This window comes from Callorhinus ursinus, unplaced genomic scaffold (assembly GCF_003265705.2).
Source record: "Callorhinus ursinus isolate GAN/ISIS: 27379988/994484 unplaced genomic scaffold, GSC_fseal_2.0 scaffold1, whole genome shotgun sequence".
NCBI classification, from domain to species: domain Eukaryota; kingdom Metazoa; phylum Chordata; class Mammalia; order Carnivora; family Otariidae; genus Callorhinus; species Callorhinus ursinus.
This window is the reverse complement of record NW_027397063.1, coordinates 115,073,746-115,092,931: the sequence shown is the minus strand read 5'-3', so window position 1 is coordinate 115,092,931 and position 19,186 is coordinate 115,073,746. Positions and strand designations below refer to the sequence as shown.

The following is a 19,186-nucleotide window of genomic DNA, read 5'->3' as shown; positions in this document are numbered from 1 at the left end:
AATTCAAAGTATAGCTTATTCTAGCCACCAAAACATTTTGAGAATGGAAAAATGGTAACACCAATAATTTTTTGTCGTTTATATTCCAAATACTCAATGCCACCCTTCAGTAAGTACCCTCACTCCATTCATTCAGTCTGATTTTATTGCCATTTTCTTATTTCTTTCTTGCTGGAGAGTTCAGGATCAGCTTCAAATGACAAGGAGATATGAAAAATGAGGCTCAAGGGCTTTCCTATTTTTAGATCGAAAATTCTTTGATGATGTAACACAAGTGAAATTTCTCTCAACCCAAGAAATTTGCAGAGATGCTGACCCCTGTCGCAGGTGAATCCTTGCTGGTTTATTCTGACAATTCTGGGCCACCATGGGGCCAACAGAGACTCCAGGGGCAGCCCACATCAGGACGGGTTCCTTAGGGATCTGGAACCAGTGTCCCCAGCTCAGAGAGTCAAAATTGCAGCTGAGTGACAAAGATAACGGTCTAAGGACCATCTCAAAGGTGAAATCAGGACAGAAATAGGAGAATGAACAGCATAACCTATGAGAACTGATAGCATGATGGGGAAAAAGTTCAAGGAGCAGCTGTAGAATGCAGTTTAGGATTGAGTTTTGTTTTGTTCTATCAACATTTATTAAATGTGTTTTATGTGCCAGGAACATAAATATGAATGAGAACTCTCTTGCCTTCATGGAACTCACAGGCCACAAGGGAGATTCTGACTTTGGCATGCCCCTTTAGATGGTGTCTGGGTCTATTGAAGGAGTGGACATCACAGATTAAAGGAGCCACCTTAGGCTGTGCACAAACCAGAAAACTTGGGATGTGTTGACAAGTCCTGCCCAGCATGAATGTGTGAGGAGGTGGAGTCATACTGTGGCAGCTCCCCAATTTCACGTGGCTCTGAGTCTTCTCAGAAAAAGCACTTTAAAAATTAGAGGTCTCAGTGAATTTTAATACTTGCCCCTTGTCCTGGAATTTGCTAGCTGGGCCTAGATGAAGATTTGAGTAGAAGTGTTTGGGAGAGTAGACAGAGTGTGCAAGGGAGTTATAAGAAAACAAATTGCCTTGATAATTGCATTTCCAGAGAGCTATCTAAGTAATCACATAAAATAATAAAGGTCCCCAGTAGAAAATGGCTTGAAGGAATTATTCAGATTCTATTCTAATTAGCAGCCCTAAGTCCTTGTTTACCACAATTGACATGTATTTCTTCAGTATGAGCTCAAAGTGCTGTCTACCCATCTTTAAGAAATCTTATGTTATTATTACCCTAGACTGCCAACCAATTCTGGTTGATTCTTTCAAAAGTCTACTCTAGTTTTCTTAATAAATTGTAGGCTATTTTCCCCAAACAACAACTACACGAGGAGCAAAATGTAGGCAAATCGTCTGCTATGAATTACTGTTATATACCATCCTATCCCATCAATAAAAGAATTAAGAGCAACTTAAGGAATTATCTTCAGTTTTTGATTCATTAGACCAGCATTGTATGAATACTTTTCCATAAATTTCACAATATTAATGCTTTATTAGAATCTGTATTAAAATAATATTGTGACAAGCAGAGTAGGCAGGAAAGGTTCCTTGATTGATGGGATTCAATTTTAAATATTACATGGTACACTAATGTATCTGTGTATCAGACAAGGTTTAGTTACAGATAACAAAAATCACTCTACCTCTTTGACTCAGAAAGATATAATACAAGAAATCAGAAGTTTACAAAATCATAAGAGCTGGAGGAACAGATTTCAAGTTGCACCTCCAGGCATACTTCCTTGAATGCATGATTTTTTTATCCTTTAAAAAATTCCTAATCTAGCAATTCATAAACTGTATATAATAACCTTCTTGCTATAGACACAGCAGAGAGGAAAAGAAGTCTTTCCTCTATGCTAATGTCAAAATCTCCACAGTATTTGACGAATAGGAAGCAAGCAAGCTAGTATTTATTGACCACCTGCTATGTACTTTTGATCTATATTTTCATTAAATCCATATTAATAACCCTTTCAAGTTGGTAATATCAACCAATATTGCAGATGGAGAAACTAAGGTTTAGAAAGGCTAAGTGATGTATGCACAGGTAAAAAATGATGGAGGCAGAATTAAAATTCAGATCTGCTGCCTCCTGAATTGGTTAGATTTATTGTCCAGTATTGGTTATTAATCCAAAATCCTATTTGATGGCATCCAACCAAAGTTCTGATTCAATATTTAGTAACTATATCCACCAGGCCAGTTAGCTCAGCCATTAAGAGATGCTTTATAATTCACTTTTTTTCTAGATGATCCATGAGGATGTGGTTCTTAAAAGCAAACATTTCAAACAGTATTTCAGGGGCAGGCAAAGCAGCAAGTAGTTTCTATCTTAGGCAAAAATAATCTTGTCCACGTCACTTGAACTTTGTAGTCTTATCCAACATTTTTCTAGACCTTAAGAAGATCAAAAATTATTTTCTAGGAACACTCATGGTTTTACATGCAGGCAGTTCTTTTGTCCATATTTGTACTAAGCATGTGGGTCTTCTAAGAATACAAATCTGATCTTTAAACATTCACAGAATGATGGCGTATGAGTTTTCTGTTTGCTGCTATAACAAATTACCAAAAACTTGATGGCTTAAAACAACAGGAATATTACGTTACAGTTCTGTAACTCAGAGGTCCAGTACAGATATCACATGGTGTTGGCAGGGTGTATTCTTTTCTGCAGACTCTAGGGAAGGATCCATTTCCTTGCCTTTCAGAGGTTGTCCACATTCCTGGGTTTATGATCCCCTTCTGTCTTCAATACTAGCAACAGCAGGTTGAGTTCTCCGATTGCATCACTCTGACCTTGCTTCTGTTGTCAAATCTCCTCTGACTTTTCTGTCTCTGTCTTCCACTTTTAATCACTTCTTGATTACATTAGGCCCAATCAGGTAATCCAAGAAAGTCTCCCTATTTTAAGGTCAGTTGATTTGAAGCTTAATTCCATTTGCAACCTTAATTCCCCTTAGTCATATAAGGTAATGTATTGACTGCTTCTGGGAATTAGGATGTGGATATTTTGGTTGGGGTGTGTGGGGGAGGCATTATTCTGCCTACCATGGATGATTACTTTGCATTGTAGTAAAGAAGAAAGGGCTTGGGTAGGCAGACCTGGGCCTGAATTTTGTCCATACCATCAACTGGTTATGTCACTCACTAACTGGCAAGTCACCCAAACTCTCAGAACCTATTTCCTCATATGTAAAATGGAGATTATAATACCTACTGCACAGAGTTATTTTCTACCTTTAAATGAGGAAACAAAGTTCTTAGTCATGCCTGGCACAGAGATGGGGCTAAATAAATATAGCTATCATTATAATTGGAGAATCTAGAGCCATATTCAGGGCCAAACAATCCAAAAGAGTATGTCGCAGGTGCATGGAAGCATCTGTGTTTGGTATTTCCTGTGGTTTCATTTTTCCTTTAACTCTAATTGATGGTTGCCTCAAATCCTTTCAAAACCAAACAGTATATTGATCCTAAATAAACACACAAAATATGAATGAAGAGGCACTTTATTTTACTTTTAGTCTCAGCTAGTTTCTCTCCATAGGTGATGTTCTGAATGGAGAACAAAGAGACAAACATGAATAGTCTTGATTTATCTCCTATTTTTTTACAATTTTCCCCTGGCCACCAAAACCCATTTCTTCATTTATATTCAGTGGGAAAACTTCAAAATTTTTATCTGTTCATTTTCACATATGTGGCTTTTCCCATGATGGTTATGGATCTATCCCTGCACAAAGGATCAGTGGCAGCTGGTCATTCCATTTACCTTTTAGCTCTCAGAAAGCTAATGAGTGACCTATTGTGTTCAAAGCCCTTATTAACTAGCCATTAAAGATGATGTTATAGAATATTTAGTGACATGGAAAAATATTTACAATGTATTGATAAATAGAATGGGGAAGTTATAAACTGGGATATAGTGTTTGATGCCATTTTTTGGAAAACATATTCACAAATAGAAAAAGGCTTGGAAGGATCAGTAGTTATCTCTGGGTGGTAGAATTATGAATGGTTTTTATTTTATTTGTTTGCTTTCCCACATTTCTGAATTTTCTATAATAAAAATATATTGCTTTTGTACTAGGAATAAACAAAAAATAATTTTTTATGTAGAGATCTGTTGGTGGTAAATAGCTCCTGAGTCAGAAGCTTATTCTAAGCAGGCCTAGGGAAGCTTGATAAGGAACTGCTGTGACTTTGTGGTGGTGGGGTTCACTTGATGTGGCCAATTTGTGAGGCGTGCACTGGGAAGCAGGGACATAGCAGTTAAGGTCAGCCTGGAAATGCTGAGATATATATCTCCAGCACCCTTCATCTTTGATTGACAATGGTTTAATTAAGAAAAGGAGATACACATTACTTAAGGAACACCTCCAGTTAAGCCTGAGAAATTTAGTATTAAAAGAAATATGGGAGACCTATTGGCAGAAATAGCGCCAGAGGTAGAGATGCTAAATAAACAAATTCTCTTAATAGCCAAACTGTACACTCTAATGTTTTATTATTATTGAAATATTATTAAGGACTTTAAAGTGTTTTAGTGGATAAGTTTCCTTACTTGAGTTATTTGGGCCATTTAAATTCATTTATATTATTACTTAATTTTGTTCTTAACAAAATTTGCTTCATTAAAAAAATAGTCCATTCATTCATTCAAGAAACACTTACTGAACACCTGTCTCATGCCAAACACTGTGCTAGGTGCTGAAGATATAAAAATTGATAATACCTAATTTTAATACCTGTGGGGTGAAAACTCTCACAAGTTTAGAGGGAAAGAAAGACAAAAACACAGTTATAGTTCAAAGCAATAAATTCTATGATCGAAGGTATAATGAAAGAATGAGGGTGGGCATCTAACTTAGATGGAGATAAGAGGTAGGCCTAGGGAAATTTTCCAGAGAAGGTGATATTTAATCTGAGCCTTGAAGAATGAGCAGGAATTTACGAGGTGAAAAAGCAGGAAAAGAGTATTCCATAAAGAAGGAATAGCATATGTAAAAACCCAGAGGCATGCAATACCATGACATTTTGGAAGAGTTTCCTATAGTTTGAAATAGCCAGAACTTTTGTGCACGTGGAGGACAAGCAGAGGATGAGGCTGTGATAATTCATTTTATGTGTCAACTTGGCTGGTTGAAGACTATTCTACATGTTTCTGTGATGGGGTCTTTGGATGAGATTTACACTTAAATCCCTGGAATTGAGTAAAGCAGATTGCTTTCCATAATGTGGGTGGGCCTCATCAAATCAGCTGAAGGCCTTAAAAGAAAAGACTAATATCTGCTGAGAAGAAGGGAATTCAGATATTTTGAGCTTGAACTGCAGCTCTTCCCTGGGCTTCCAGCCTGCTGGCCTACCCTGAAGATATTGGTTTTGTCAGGCACCACAGTCACATGAATCAATTCCTTAAAATATATCTCTGTTTATATATATAGGCATACTTCATTTATTGCACATTGCTTTAGTGTGCTTCACAGATAGTGCATTTTTTACTAAATGAGGGTTTGTGGCAAGCTTGTGTCTATTGGTGTCATTTTTTTTCCCACAACATTTGCTCATTTTATGTCTGTGTCACATTTTGGTAATTTTCACAATATTTCAGACTTTTTCATTATTGATATATTTGTTATGATGATCTGTGATCAGTGATTTTTGATGTTACTATTGTAACTGTTTTGGGGTTCCATGAACCATGTCCATAGAAGATGGCAAACTTAATCAATAAATATTGTATGGGTTCTGATTGCTCCATTGACTAGCCATTCCCCCGTCTTTCTCTCTCTCCTCAGGCCTCCTTATTCCGAGATACAATATTAAAATTAGGCTAATTAATAACCCCACAATGGCCTGTAAGTGTTCATGTGAAAGGAAGAGTCATATGTCTCTTACTTTAAATTAAAGGCTATAAGTGGTTAAGCTTAATGAGGAAGGCCTGTTGAAAGCCAAGATAGGTTGTAAGCTAGGCCCCTTGTGCCAAAAAGTTAGCCAAATGATGAATGCCGAGGAAAAGTTCTTAAAGGAAATTAAAAGAGATAGTCCAGGGAACACACAAATGATAACAAAGCAAGACAGCCTTATTGCTGATATGGAGAATGTTTTAGTAGTCTTGATAGAAGATCAAACCAATTATAACATTCCCTTAAGCCAAAGCCTATCCAGAGCAAAGCCCTGACTCTCCTCAATTCTGTGAAGGCTGAGAGAGGTGAGGAAGCTACTTTCAAAAGAAAATCTTGAAACTAGCAGAAGTGGGTTAATGAGGTTTAAGGAAAGAAGCCATCTCCATAACATAAAAAGTGCAAGGTGAAGCAGCAAGTGCTGATGTAGAAGCTGCAGCAAATTATCCAGAAGATCTTAATGAGATGGCTGCACTAAACAACAGATTTTCATTGTAGATAAAAACAGCCTTCTATTGGAAGAAGATTCCATCTAGGACTTTCATAGCTAGAGAGGAGAAGTCAATGCCTGGCTTCAGAGCTTCAAAGGACAGAGTGACCCTCTTGTTAGGGGCCAGTGCAGCTGGTGACTTTAAGTTGAAGCCAGTGCTCATTTACCGCTCCAAAAATCCTAGAGCCCTTAAGAATTATGCTAAATTTATTCTGCCTGTGTCCTCTAAGTGGAACAGCAAAGCCTGGACAAGAGTACATCCGTTTACAGCATGGTTCATGGAATATTTTATGTCCACTATTGAGAGCTACTGCTCAGAAAAAAAGATTCCTTTCAAAATATTACTGCTCATTGACAATGTACCTAGTCACCCAAGAGCTCTGATGAAGATGTATAAGATTAATGTTGTTTTCATGCCTGCTAACACAACATCCATTTTGAAGCCCATGGATCAAGGAGTAATTTCAACTTTCAAGTCTTACTATTTAAGAAATACATTTCAAGGAGCACCTGGGTGGCTCAGTTAGACATCTGCCTTTGGCTCAGGTTATGATCCCAGGGTCGTGGGATTGAGCCTGCACTGGGCTCCCTGCTCAGCAGGGAGTGTGCTTCTCCCTCTCCCTCTGCTCCCCCCCCCCCACTCGAGCTCTCTCTCTCTCTCTCAAATAAATTTAAAAAATCTTTAAAAAAAAGAAATACATTTCATAGGGCTATAGGTGACATACATAGTGATTTCTCTGGGCAAGTAAATTGAAATGCTTCAGAAGATTTGCCATTTTATTATTTATTTTTTTAAAAGATTTTATTATTTGAGAGAGAGAGACAGAGATAGCAAGAGAGAGCACGAGTGGGAAGGAGAGGGAGAAGCAGGCTCCCCACTAAGCAGGGAGCCTGATGCTAGGCTGGATCCCAGGACCCTGGGACCATGCATGACCTGAGCCGAAGGCAGATGCTTAACTGACTGAGCCACCCAGGTGCCCTGAGATTTGCCATTTTAGATGCCATTAAGAACATTTGTGATTCATGGGAAAAGGTTAAAATAACAACATCTACAGGAGTTTGGAAGAAGTTGATTCTAACCCCCATGGATGACTTTGAGGGCTTAAAGACTTCAGTGGAGGAAGTTAACTACAAATGTGTAGAAATAGCAAGAGAACTAGAATTAGAAGTGGAGCCTAAAGATGTGATGGAATTGCTGCAATCTCATGATAAAACTAATGGATGAGGAGTTGCTTCATAAGGATAAGCAAAGTAGTGGTTTCTTGAAATGGCATCTACTACTGGTGAAGATGTTGTGAAGATTGTTGAAATGGCAACAAAGGATTTAGAGTATTGTATAAACTTAGCTGATAAAACAGTGGCAGAGTTTGATGGGATTGACTCCAATTTTGTTTTTTGGGGTTTTAAGTTGTTTTTTTTTAAAGATTTCATTTATTTATTTGACAGAGAGAGACACAGCGAGAGAGGGAGCACAAGCAGGGGGAGCAGGAGAAGGAGAAGCAGTCTTCCCGCGGAGCAGGGAGCCCGATGCGGGGCTCGAACCCAGGACCCTGGGATCATGACCTGAGCCGAAGGCAGACACTTAACGACTGAGCCACCCAGGCGCCCCTTAAGTTTTTTTTTTTTTTTAAAGGTTTTATTTATTTATTTATTTGACAGAGAGAAAGAGTACAAGCAGGCAGAGCAGCAGAGGGAGGGAGAGAAGCATGCTCCCCACTGAGCAGGGAGCCTAATGTGGGGCTCGATCCCAGGACCCTGGGATCATTACCTAAGCCGAAGGTAGACGCTTAAACGACTGAGCCACCCAGGTGCACCTTGACTCCAATTTTGAAAGAAGTTCTGTGGATAAAATGCTTATCAGACAGCATCACATGCTGCAGAGAAATCATTTGTGAAAGGAAGAGCCAACTGATGTGGCAAACTTCATTGTCTAATTTTAAGAAATTGCCTCAGCCAACCCAAACTTCAACAACCACCATCTGATCTATCAGCAGCCCTCAACTTCGAAACAAAACCCTCCACCAGTAAAAAGATTATGACTTGCTGAAAGCTCAGGTGATGATTAGAATCTTTTGACAAAATATTTTAAAATTAACGGTATGTACATTTTTAAAGACATAACACTATTGCATACTTAATAGACTACAGTGCAGCATAAACATAACTTTTATATGCACCAGGAAACCAAAAAATTCATTTGACTTGTTTTATAGCAGTATTTGCTTTATTGTGGTGGTCTGGAACTGAACCCTCAATTTCTCTGAGGTGTGCCTGTATATGCACATCCTATTGATTCTGTTTCTCTGGAGAAGTTTCACTAAAACAGAAGATAAAGGCAGAAAATAGGGAAAATTCTTCTGAACATTTCTGTAGTTTTAATTATCAAGGGAAACAAGGTTTTCAGTTACCTAAGACTACCAATGACTGAGCAGATACTAAGAGAGGTATATGTGGATATCTGGGCCTATAAGATCCTATAGAGATGTCAGTATTCTTTTTTCTTTTTCTTTTTTCTTGAAGTATAATTGACATACAATATCATATTAGTTTCAGGTGTACACCATAGTGGTTTGATAGTTTAAACATTACAAATTGATCCTCACATCTGGTTACCATCTGTCACCATACTAAGTTATTACAATATTATTGACTATATTCCCTATGCTGTATTCTTCATCCTCGTGACTTATTTTATAGCTGGAAGGGAGCATGACACCCCCAACTTTGTTCTTCTTTCTCAAGTTTGCTTTTGCTATTTGAGATATCAGTAGTTTTTTTTAATTAATTTATTTGTCAGATAGAGCGAGTGAGTGCACAAGCAGAGAGAGCGGCAGGCAGAGGGAGAAGCAGGCTCTCTGCTGAGCAGGGAGCCCCATGCGGGACTAGATCCCAGGACTCTGGGATCATGACCTGAGCCGAAGGCAGATGCTTAACCGACTGAGCCACCTAGGCAGTCCCGGGATGTCAGTAGTCTTAACATCATTCCCTATTCTTTTCCATGTCTCCCTCTTGGTTTTGAAATATTCTGTCCACAAACATTTATTGAGTGCCAGTATGTTCCAGGTACTGTGTTAGGGGCTGAGGATAAAATGGTGAGAAAGTCTCCTATCAAGAAGTGTGCCATCTGGTGTGAAAGACAGGATATAAACAAATGAATTCAGGGACAGTGGGGGCACAAAGATGGGAGGCCAAGGAAGAGTGCAAAGGAGGAAGTAATGCTTGAGCACACCACTAAAGGACAAATGTGAGCTCAACATTTGTGTTGAGAGAGACAAGGACAAAAAGGGGGAGGACCAGGTCATTCCAGACAGATAGAATAATGTGAAAGAAAAACTAAAATATATTGAGCGCTTGCTAGATGCCAGATACTAAATGTTTTGTGTGTAATAACTGATTTATTTATTTATTTTAAAAGATTTTATTTATTAATTTGAGAGAGAGAGAGAGAGAGAGAGAGAGAGACAGCCAGCAGGGGGAGGGGCAGATGGAGAGGGAAAGGCAGAGAATCTCAAGCAGACCCGGTGCTGAGCATGGAGCCTGACATGGGGCTCAGTCCCACAACCCTGAGATCATGACCCGAGCTGAAACCAAGAGTCGGACACCCAACCAACTGAGCCACCCAGGCGCCCCTGTTTTAACTGATTTAGTAGTCTCATTCTACCCTATGAGGTAATATTATCATTATCGCAATTTTATAGAAGAGGAAATAGGCAAAGAAGTTACACAAATTTAAAAAGTTCTGTAGCTAAGATTCAAATCCAGGCAGTCTGGCTTCAGTATTCATTTTGTTTTGTTTTGTTTTGTTTTAAATTTCCAGCTCTGTGCTACTCTGTCTTCTTCAGTCATGCAGCAGTGCATGGAATTGTTAAATCTTAAAGCCAGACGGGCCCTTAGATAATCTATTAGGTGGTTCTTGCACAAGAAAATTATACATTAGGATTACTAGGGAGGTTTTTAAAAATACCAGTGCCTAGCATTGCCTCCCCCTCTGCCCCAAGCCACACAGGAGAAACCACAACTCTGCCCCGCACCCCTTTTTATTTTTATTTATTTTTTAAAGATTTTATTTATTTATTTGAGAGAGAGAATGAGATAGAGAGAGAGCATGAGAGGGGGGAGGGTTAGAGGGAGAAGCCGACTCCCTGACGAGCAGGGAGCCCGATGCGGGACTCGATCCTGGGACTCCAGGATCATGACCTGAGCCGAGGCAGTTGCTTAACCAACTGAGCCACCCAGGCGCCCCCCCACCCCTTTTTAAAACTTAAAACTTGTAAAATATGCATAACACAAAAATTACCATATTAGCCTTGCTTAAGTTATAATTCAACGCCATTAATTACATTCATAATGTTGTACAACCGTTGCTACTATTTCCAAACCATTTTCCTTACCCCAAACAGAAACTCTGTAACTATTAAGCATAATTCCCCATTTCCTCTCCTCCCAGTACCTGGTAAGTTCTAATCTATTTCCTCTTTTTATGAATTTGCCTATTCTAAATACCTCATTTAAGTGGAATTATACAATAGCTGTCCTTTTGTGTCTGGCTTATTTAATTAGCATAATGCCTTCAAGGTTTGTCCATGTTGTAGTAGTATATATTGGAACTTCATTCGTTTTTATGGCTGAATAATATTTGATTGTATGAATATACCACATTTTCTTTATTCATTCATCTGTTGAGGCACATAGGTTGTCCTTCCCTACTCCCAACCCCTGCCCACCAAACACACACTGGAGGAACCACTACTTTTTCTTTAGAGAGGGGTAGAGAGAGTGAGAAAGAAAGGAGGAGGGGGCAGAGTGAGATGGACAGAGAGAATCCCAAGCAGGTTTCATACCCAGCATGGAGCATGATGTAGGGCTCATCTCACAACCCTGAGCCTGGGCTGAAATCAAGATTTGGACGCTTAACCAACTGAGCCACCCAGGCACCCCAGGAAACACTACTTTCTAAAACTTAATGCTGGGGGCGGAGCAAGATGGCGCAGTAGGAGACCTGGATTTCGTCTGGTCTCAGGAATTCAGCTGAATGGGGATCAAACCATTCTGAACACCTACGAACTTAACAGGAAATCGAAGAGGAGAGTAGCAACAACTCTCTGAACAGAGAAGCAACCACTTACTGGAAGGTAGGATGTGCGGAGAAATGAATCTGAGGCGATATTCGGGAGGATAGACGGCGGGGGAGGGGGCCTCCGTCGGCTGCTTCTGGCAAGTGATGGAGCCGCGGAGCACAAAATCGGAACTTTTAGAAGTCAGTTCCCCTGAGGGATGTCACTCCAGTGGCTAAGCGGGAGGTGGAAACCTCACGGGACAGTGTGGACTCAGGACCCTCAGCGTCACAGAAAGACCGGGGGTGCCTGAGTGCAGCAGAGCTCCCAGGTATTGTAGCAGGGAAGCTGGAGCTGAGGCGCGGGGTCTCAGCTTGGGGTGGCCATAAACTGTGATCTGCGGCCCAGTTGGGCCACTGTGCCTCCAGCAGGGACCCAACAAGCAGCAGAGCCGGGGAGACTCCCCTTCCTCCCCCAGGAGGAGCGGCGTGGGAGCGCACCGCAGGGATCTACTGGGTTTGGAGACTCCACATGGGGCCGGGTGCCAGAGATAGAAACGCTCAGTCACAGGCCGGGTGAGCACAGAGTGTGGCTGGAGACCGGAGAGACGGGAGTGATTGACTACTTTTCTCTGGGGGCGCACTGAGGAGCGGGGCCCCGAGTTCTCAGCTCCTCCAAGCAGAGAGTGGGAGGCCACCATTTTCACCCTGGTCCTCCAAAGCTGTACCGAGAGCTTGCAGGGAACAAAAGCTCCTGAGAGCAAACCCCAGCAGCTTGCTTAGCCCAGACTGACAAGGGCGGGGCAATTCTACCTCCGGCGAAGACATTTGGGAACCACGGCAACAGGCCCCTCCCCCAGAAGATCAGCATGAACAGCCAGCAAGCCAAGACCAAGTTTACCCATCAAGGAGAACGGGAGAACTCCAGTGCTAGGGGAATACTGCACATAGAATTCATGGCTTTTTTACCATGATTCATTAGTTTTTCAAAGTTAATTTTTTTAACCGTTTTTTGCTTTTTTTTTGAATTCTTCTTTTTCCCTTTTCCAACCAACAACTTATTAATCCCTTTTTTAAAAAAAAATTTTTATTTTTCATTTTTAGAGTCATATTTTATCCCTTCATAGCAGTTACCCTTATTTTTGGCATATATATATATAAGTTCTTCTCTCCTTAAAATTTTGATATACAGTTTCTTCTAACAGATAAAAATATACCCTAAATCACTAGTGTATGGCTTTGTTCTAGTCTCCTGCCGGATCACAGTCTCTCCCATTTTTTTCTTTTCTTTTCTTTTTTTTTAAATCTTCTTTCTTCTTTCAAACAACTTCTTATCTTATCAATTCCGTTTATAAAACCTTTTATAATTTTCATCTTTACAGTCATCTTCCATCCCTTCATTGTATCAATCCTTATTTTGTACATATATAAGTCTTTCTTCCTTTAAAATTTTAGGAGGCACTTTCTTCTAACAGACCAAAATACACCCAAAATCTAGTGTGTGGCACTGATCTATGCACTAGCCTGATCATATTTGATCATATTCTGTTTTTTTTGTTTTGTTCTGTTTTTGTTTGTTTTTATCTTTTTCTTTTTCTTTCTCTTTTTTTCCTCTTTCTTTCCCTTTCCTTACCCCTGGTTTCAGGTCTTTTCTGATTTCTATAGAGTATATTTGCTGGGGACGTTGTTAACCTGGTAGCATTTTGTTCTCTCATTCATCTATTCTCCTCTGGACAAAATAAGACGAAAAAAATCACCTCAGCAAAAAGAACAAGAGGTAGTACCGTCAGCCAGGGACCTACTCAATATGGACATTAGTACGATGTTGGACCTAGAGTTCAGAATCATGACTTTAAAGATACTAGCTGGGCTTGAGAAAAGCGTGGAAGTTATCAGAGAAACCCTTTCTGGAGAAATAAAAGAACTAAAATCTAACCAAGCTGAAATCAAAAAGGCTATTAATGAGGTGCAATCAAAAATGGGGGCACTAACTGCTAGGATAAATGAGGCAGAAGAGAGAATCAGCGATATAGAAGACCAAATGATGGAAAATAAAGAGGCTGAGAAAAAGAGAGATAAACAAGTACAGGATCACGAGGGCAGAATCGAGAGATAAGCGATACGATAAGACGAAACAACATTAGAATAATTGGGATCCCAGAAGAAGAAGAAAGACAGAGAGGGGCAGAAGGTATATTGGAGCAAATTATAGCAGAGAACTTCCCTAATGTGGGGAAGGAGAAAGACATCAAAATCCAGGAGGCACAGAGAACCCCTCTCAAAATCAATAAAAATAGGTCAACACCCAGACATCTAATAGTAAAACTTACGAGTCTCAGAGACAAAGAGAAAATCCTGAAAGCAGCTCAGGAGAAGAGATATGTAGCCTACAATAGTAGAAACATTAGATTGGCAACAGACCTATCCACAGAGACCTGGCAGGCCAGAAAGGACTGGCATGATATCTATAGAGCACTAAACGAGAAAAATATGCAGCCAAGAATACTATATCCAGCTAGTCTGTCATTGAAAATAGAAGGAGAGGTAAAAAGCTTCCAGGACAAACAAAAACTAAAGGAATTTGCAAACACAAAACCAGCCCTAAAAGAAATATTGAAAGGGGTCCTCTAAGCAAAGAGAGAGCCTAAAAGCAGCATAGATCAGAAAGGAACACAGACAATATACAGTCACAGTCACCTTACAGGCAATACAATGGCACTAAATTCCTATGTTTCAATAGTTACCCTGAATGTAAATGGGCTCAATGCCCCAGTCAAAAGACACAGGCTATCAGATTGGATTAAAAAACAAGACCCATCAATATGCTGTCTGCAAGAGACTCATTTTAGACCCAAAGACACCCCCAGATTGAAAGCGAGGGGGTGGAAAACCATTTACTATGCTAATGGACACCAAAAGAAAGCTGGGGTGGCAATCCTTATATCAGACAAATTAGATTTTAAAACAAAGACTGTAATAAGAGATGAAGAAGGACACTATATCTTATTTAAAGGGTCTATCCAACAAGAAGATCTAACAATTGTAAATATCTATGCCCCTAACATGGGAGCAGCCACTTTTATAAGGCAATTAATAACAAAGCAAAGAAACACATTGACAACAATACAATAATAGTGGGGGACTTTAACACCCCCCTGACTGAAATGGACAGATCATCTAAGCAAAAGATCAACAAGGAAATAAAGACTTTAAATGAAACACTGGACCAAATGGACTTCACAGACATATTCAGAACATTCCATCCCAAAGCAACGGAATACACATTCTTCTCTAGTGCCCATGGAACATTCTCCAGAATTGATCACATCCTAGGTCACAAATCAGGTCTCAACCAATACCAAAAGATTGGGATCATTCCCTGCATATTTTCAGACCACAGTGCTTTGAAACTAGAACTCAATCACAAGAGGAAAGTCGGAAAGAACTCAAATACATGGAGACTAAAGAGCATCCTACTGAAGAATGAATGGGTCAACCAGGAAATTAAAGAAGAATTTAAAAAATTCATGGAAACCAATGAAAATGAAAACACAACTGTTCAAAATCTTTGGGATACAGTAAAGGCAGTCCTAAGAGGAAAGTATATAGCAATACAAGCCTTTCTCAAGAAACAAGAAAGGTTTCAAATACACAACCTAACCCTACACCTAAAGGAGCTAGAGAAAGAACAGGAAATAAAGCCTAAACCCAGCAGGAGAAGAGAAATAATAAAGATCAGAGCAGAAATCAATGAACTAGAAACCAAAGAACAGTAGAACAGGTCAACGAAACTAGGAGCTGGTTCTTTGAAAGAATTAACAAGATTGATAAACCCCTGGCCAGACTTACCAAAAAGAAAAGAGAAATGACCCAAATCAACCATTTCATGAATGAAAGAGGAGAGATCACAACCAACACCAAAGAAATACAAACAATTATAAGAACATATTATGAGCAACTCTATGCCAGCAAATTAGGTAACCTGGAAGAAATGGGTGCATTCCTAGAGATGTATCAACTACCAAAATTGAACCAGGAAGAAATAGAAAACCTGAACAGACCTATAACCACTAAGGAAATTGAAGAAGTCATCAAAAATCTCCCAAAAAACAAAAGCCCAGGGCCAGATGGCTTCCCAGGGGAATTCTATCAAACATTTAAAGAAGAATTAATACCTATTCTCCTGAAACTGTTCGAAAAAATAGAAATGGAAGGAAAACTTCCAAACTCATTTTATGAGGCCACCATTACCTTGATCCCAAAACCAGACAAAGACCCCATCAAAAAGGAGAATTACAGACCAATATCCTTGATGAACATGGATGCAAAAATTCTCACCAAAATACGAGCCAATAGGATCCAACAGTACATTAAAAGGATTATTCACCATGACCATGTGCGATTTATTCCTGGGCTGCAAGGTTGGTTCAACATCCGCAAATCAATCAAAGTGATACAATACATTAACAAAAGAAAGAACAAGAGTCATATGATCCTCTCAATAGATGCAGAAAAAGCATTTGACAAAGTACAGCATCCTTTCTTGATCAAAAGTCTTCAGAGTATAGGGATAGAGGGTACATACCTCAAGATCATAAAAGCCATCTGTGAAAAACCTACAGCAAATATCATTCTCAATGGGGAAAAGCTGAGAGCTTTTCCCCTAAGGTCAGGAACGCGGCAGGGATGTCCACTCTCACCACTGCTATTCAACATAGTATTAGAAGTCCTAGCCACAGCAATCAGACAATGAAAAGAAATCAAAGGCATCCAAATCGGTAAAGAAGAAGTCAAACTCTCACTCTTTGCAGATGATAGGATACTGTATGTGGAAAACCCAAAAGACTCCACCCCAAAACTGCTAGAACTCATACAGGAATTCAGTAAAGTAGCAGGATATAAAATCAATGCACAGAAATCAGTGGCATTCCTATACACCAACAAGACAGAAGAGAGAGAAATCAAGGAGTCGATCCCATTTACAATTGCACCCAAAACCATAAGATACCTAGGAATAAATTTAACCAAAGAGGCAAAGGATCTGTACTCAGAAAACTATAAAATACTCATGAAAGAAATTGAAGAAGACACAAAGAAATGGAAAAACGTTCCATGCTCATGGATTGGAAGAACAAACATTGTGCAGATGTCAATGCTCCCTAGAGCAATCTACACATTCAATGCAATCCCCATCAAAATACCATCCACTTTTTTCAAAGAAATGGAACAAATAATCGTAAAATTTGTATGGAACCAGAAGAGACCCGGAATAGCCAGAGGAATATTGAAAAAGAAAAGCAAAGCTGGCGGCATCACAATTCCGGACTTCCAGCTCTATTACAAAGCTGTCATCATCAAGACAGTATGGTACTGGCACAAAAACAGACACATAGATCGATGGAACAGAATCGAGAGCCCAGAAATGGACCCTCAACTCTATGGTCAGCTCTTCTTTGACAAAGCAGGAAAGAATGTCCAATGGCAAAAAGACAGTCTCTTCAACAAATGGTGTTGGGAAAATTGGACAGCCACATGCACAAGAATGAAACTGGACCATTTCCTTACACCACACACAAAAATACACTCCAAATGGTTGAAAGACCTAAACGTGAGACAGGAGTCCACCAAAATCCTAAAGGAGAACACAGGTAGCAACCTCTTTGACCTCAGCCGCAGCAACTTCTTCCTAGAAACATCGCCAAAGGCAAGGGAAGCAAGGGCAAAAATGAACTATTGGGATTTCATCAAGATAAAAAGCTTTTGCACAGCAAAAGAAACAGTCCACAAAACCAAAAGACAACCGACAGAATGGGAGAAAATATTTGCAAATGACATATCAGATAAAGGGCTAGTATCCAAAATATATAAAGAACTTATCAAACTCAACACCCAAAGAACAAAGAATCCAATCCAGAAATGGGCAGAAGACATGAACAGACATTTTTCCAAAGAAGACATCCAAATGGCGAACAGACACATGAAAAAGTGCTCCACATCGCTCGGCATCAGGGAAATCCAAATCAAAACCTCCATGAGATACCACCGCACACCAGTCAGAATGGCTAGAATTAACAAGTCAGGAAACGACAGATGTTGGCGGGGATGTGGAGAAAGGGGAACCCTCCTACACTGTTGGTGGGAATGCAAGCTGGTGCAACCCCTCTGGAAAACAGTATGGAGGTTCCTCAAACAGTTGAAAACAGAGCTACCATACGATCTAGCAATTGCACTACTGGGTGTTTACCCCAAAGATACAAATGTAGGGATCCGAAGGGGTACGTGCACCCCAATGTTTATAGCAGCAATGTCCACAATAGCCAAACTGTGGAAAGAGCCAAGATGTCCATCGACAGATGAATGGATAAAGAAGATGTGGTATATATACACGATGGAATATTATGCAGCCGTCAAAAGGAATGAGATCTTGTCATTTGCAATGACATGGATGGAACTGGAGGGTGTTATGCTGAGTGAAATAAGTCAATCAGAGAAAGACATGTATCATATGACCTCGCTGATATGAGGAATTCTTTATCTCAGGAAACAAACTGAGGGTTGCTGGAGTGGTGGGGGGTGGGAGGGATGGGGTGACTGGGTGATAGACATTGGGGAGGGTATGTGCTATTAGCGCTGTGAATGGTACAAGACTGTTGAATCACAGAGCTGTACTTCTGAAACAAATAATGGAATATATGTTAAGAAAAAAAAAAAGAAGATAGCAGGAGGGGAAGAATGAAGGGGAGTAAGTCAGAGGGGGAGATTAACCATGAGAGACGATGGACTCTGAAAAACAAACTGAGGTTTCTAGAAGGGAGGGGGGTGGGGGGATGGGTTAGCCCGGTGATGGGTATTAAAGAGGGTACGTTCTGTGTGGAGCACTGGGTGTTATGCACAAACAATGAATCATGGAACACTACATCAAAAACTAATGATGTAATGTATGGTGATTAACATAACAATAAAAAATAAAACTTAATGCTGTCATACACAAAGAGATTAAATGACAAGAGGAAGCAGAGGCTGAGTAACAAGTGGCACAGGGGAAAGTCCCAGAGGAGTGAAAATGTGTACAATTAGTTTGGATGGCAGGAAGTCAGGTTTTAGGGTGAGATTCTCAGTGGCAGGACTGGTCATGTGATTGAGATTTTTCTCCTACTTCCTATACAGGTATTTTGTCATCATCACCCCCATTACCTGTCAGAGAACTTATGATTTCAGGAAAATGAAAGTAGTTTTGTCTATTCTGAAAGCAGAATGTGATTCTGACAGTGATAATGCTTCGTTTAAGGCAATGAAATAAATATTTTTTGTGAGATCATTTGCATGAGTAAGTGGTAGCTACTCCTGGGCTAGAATGTCAGAGGTCCTGTGGGGGATGGGAGTAAAGTTGAGAAGGTAAAGTAGGGAAAGAGGGAGGGGATTGGGAAGAGGTTAGGAAAGAAAAGTAGGGCGGAGAGACGAATTTAGGGTACTGTGTTACAAAGTTCTAAACAACCCCTGGAAGAAATTCTTTTCTTTCTTTTTTTTTTTAACTTTTTATTTATTTATTCATGAGAGAGAGAGAGAGAGGCAGAGGGAGAAGCAGGCTCCCAAGGAGCAGGGAGCCTGATGGGGGACTCGATCCCAGGACTCTGGGATCATGACCTGAGCCGAAGGCAGACGCTTAACCATCTGAGCCCCCCAGGCGCTTG

At 40.0% G+C, this 19,186-nt stretch overlaps 1 protein-coding gene across 2 annotated transcripts in view; it reads left to right on the top strand.

The window, feature by feature from the left end:
• The window catches only part of SLC35G2 (solute carrier family 35 member G2), a 46,281-nt gene that overhangs the window by 16,672 nt on the left and 10,423 nt on the right, over positions 1 to 19,186 (top strand). The gene's annotated exons all lie outside the window — the stretch shown is intronic.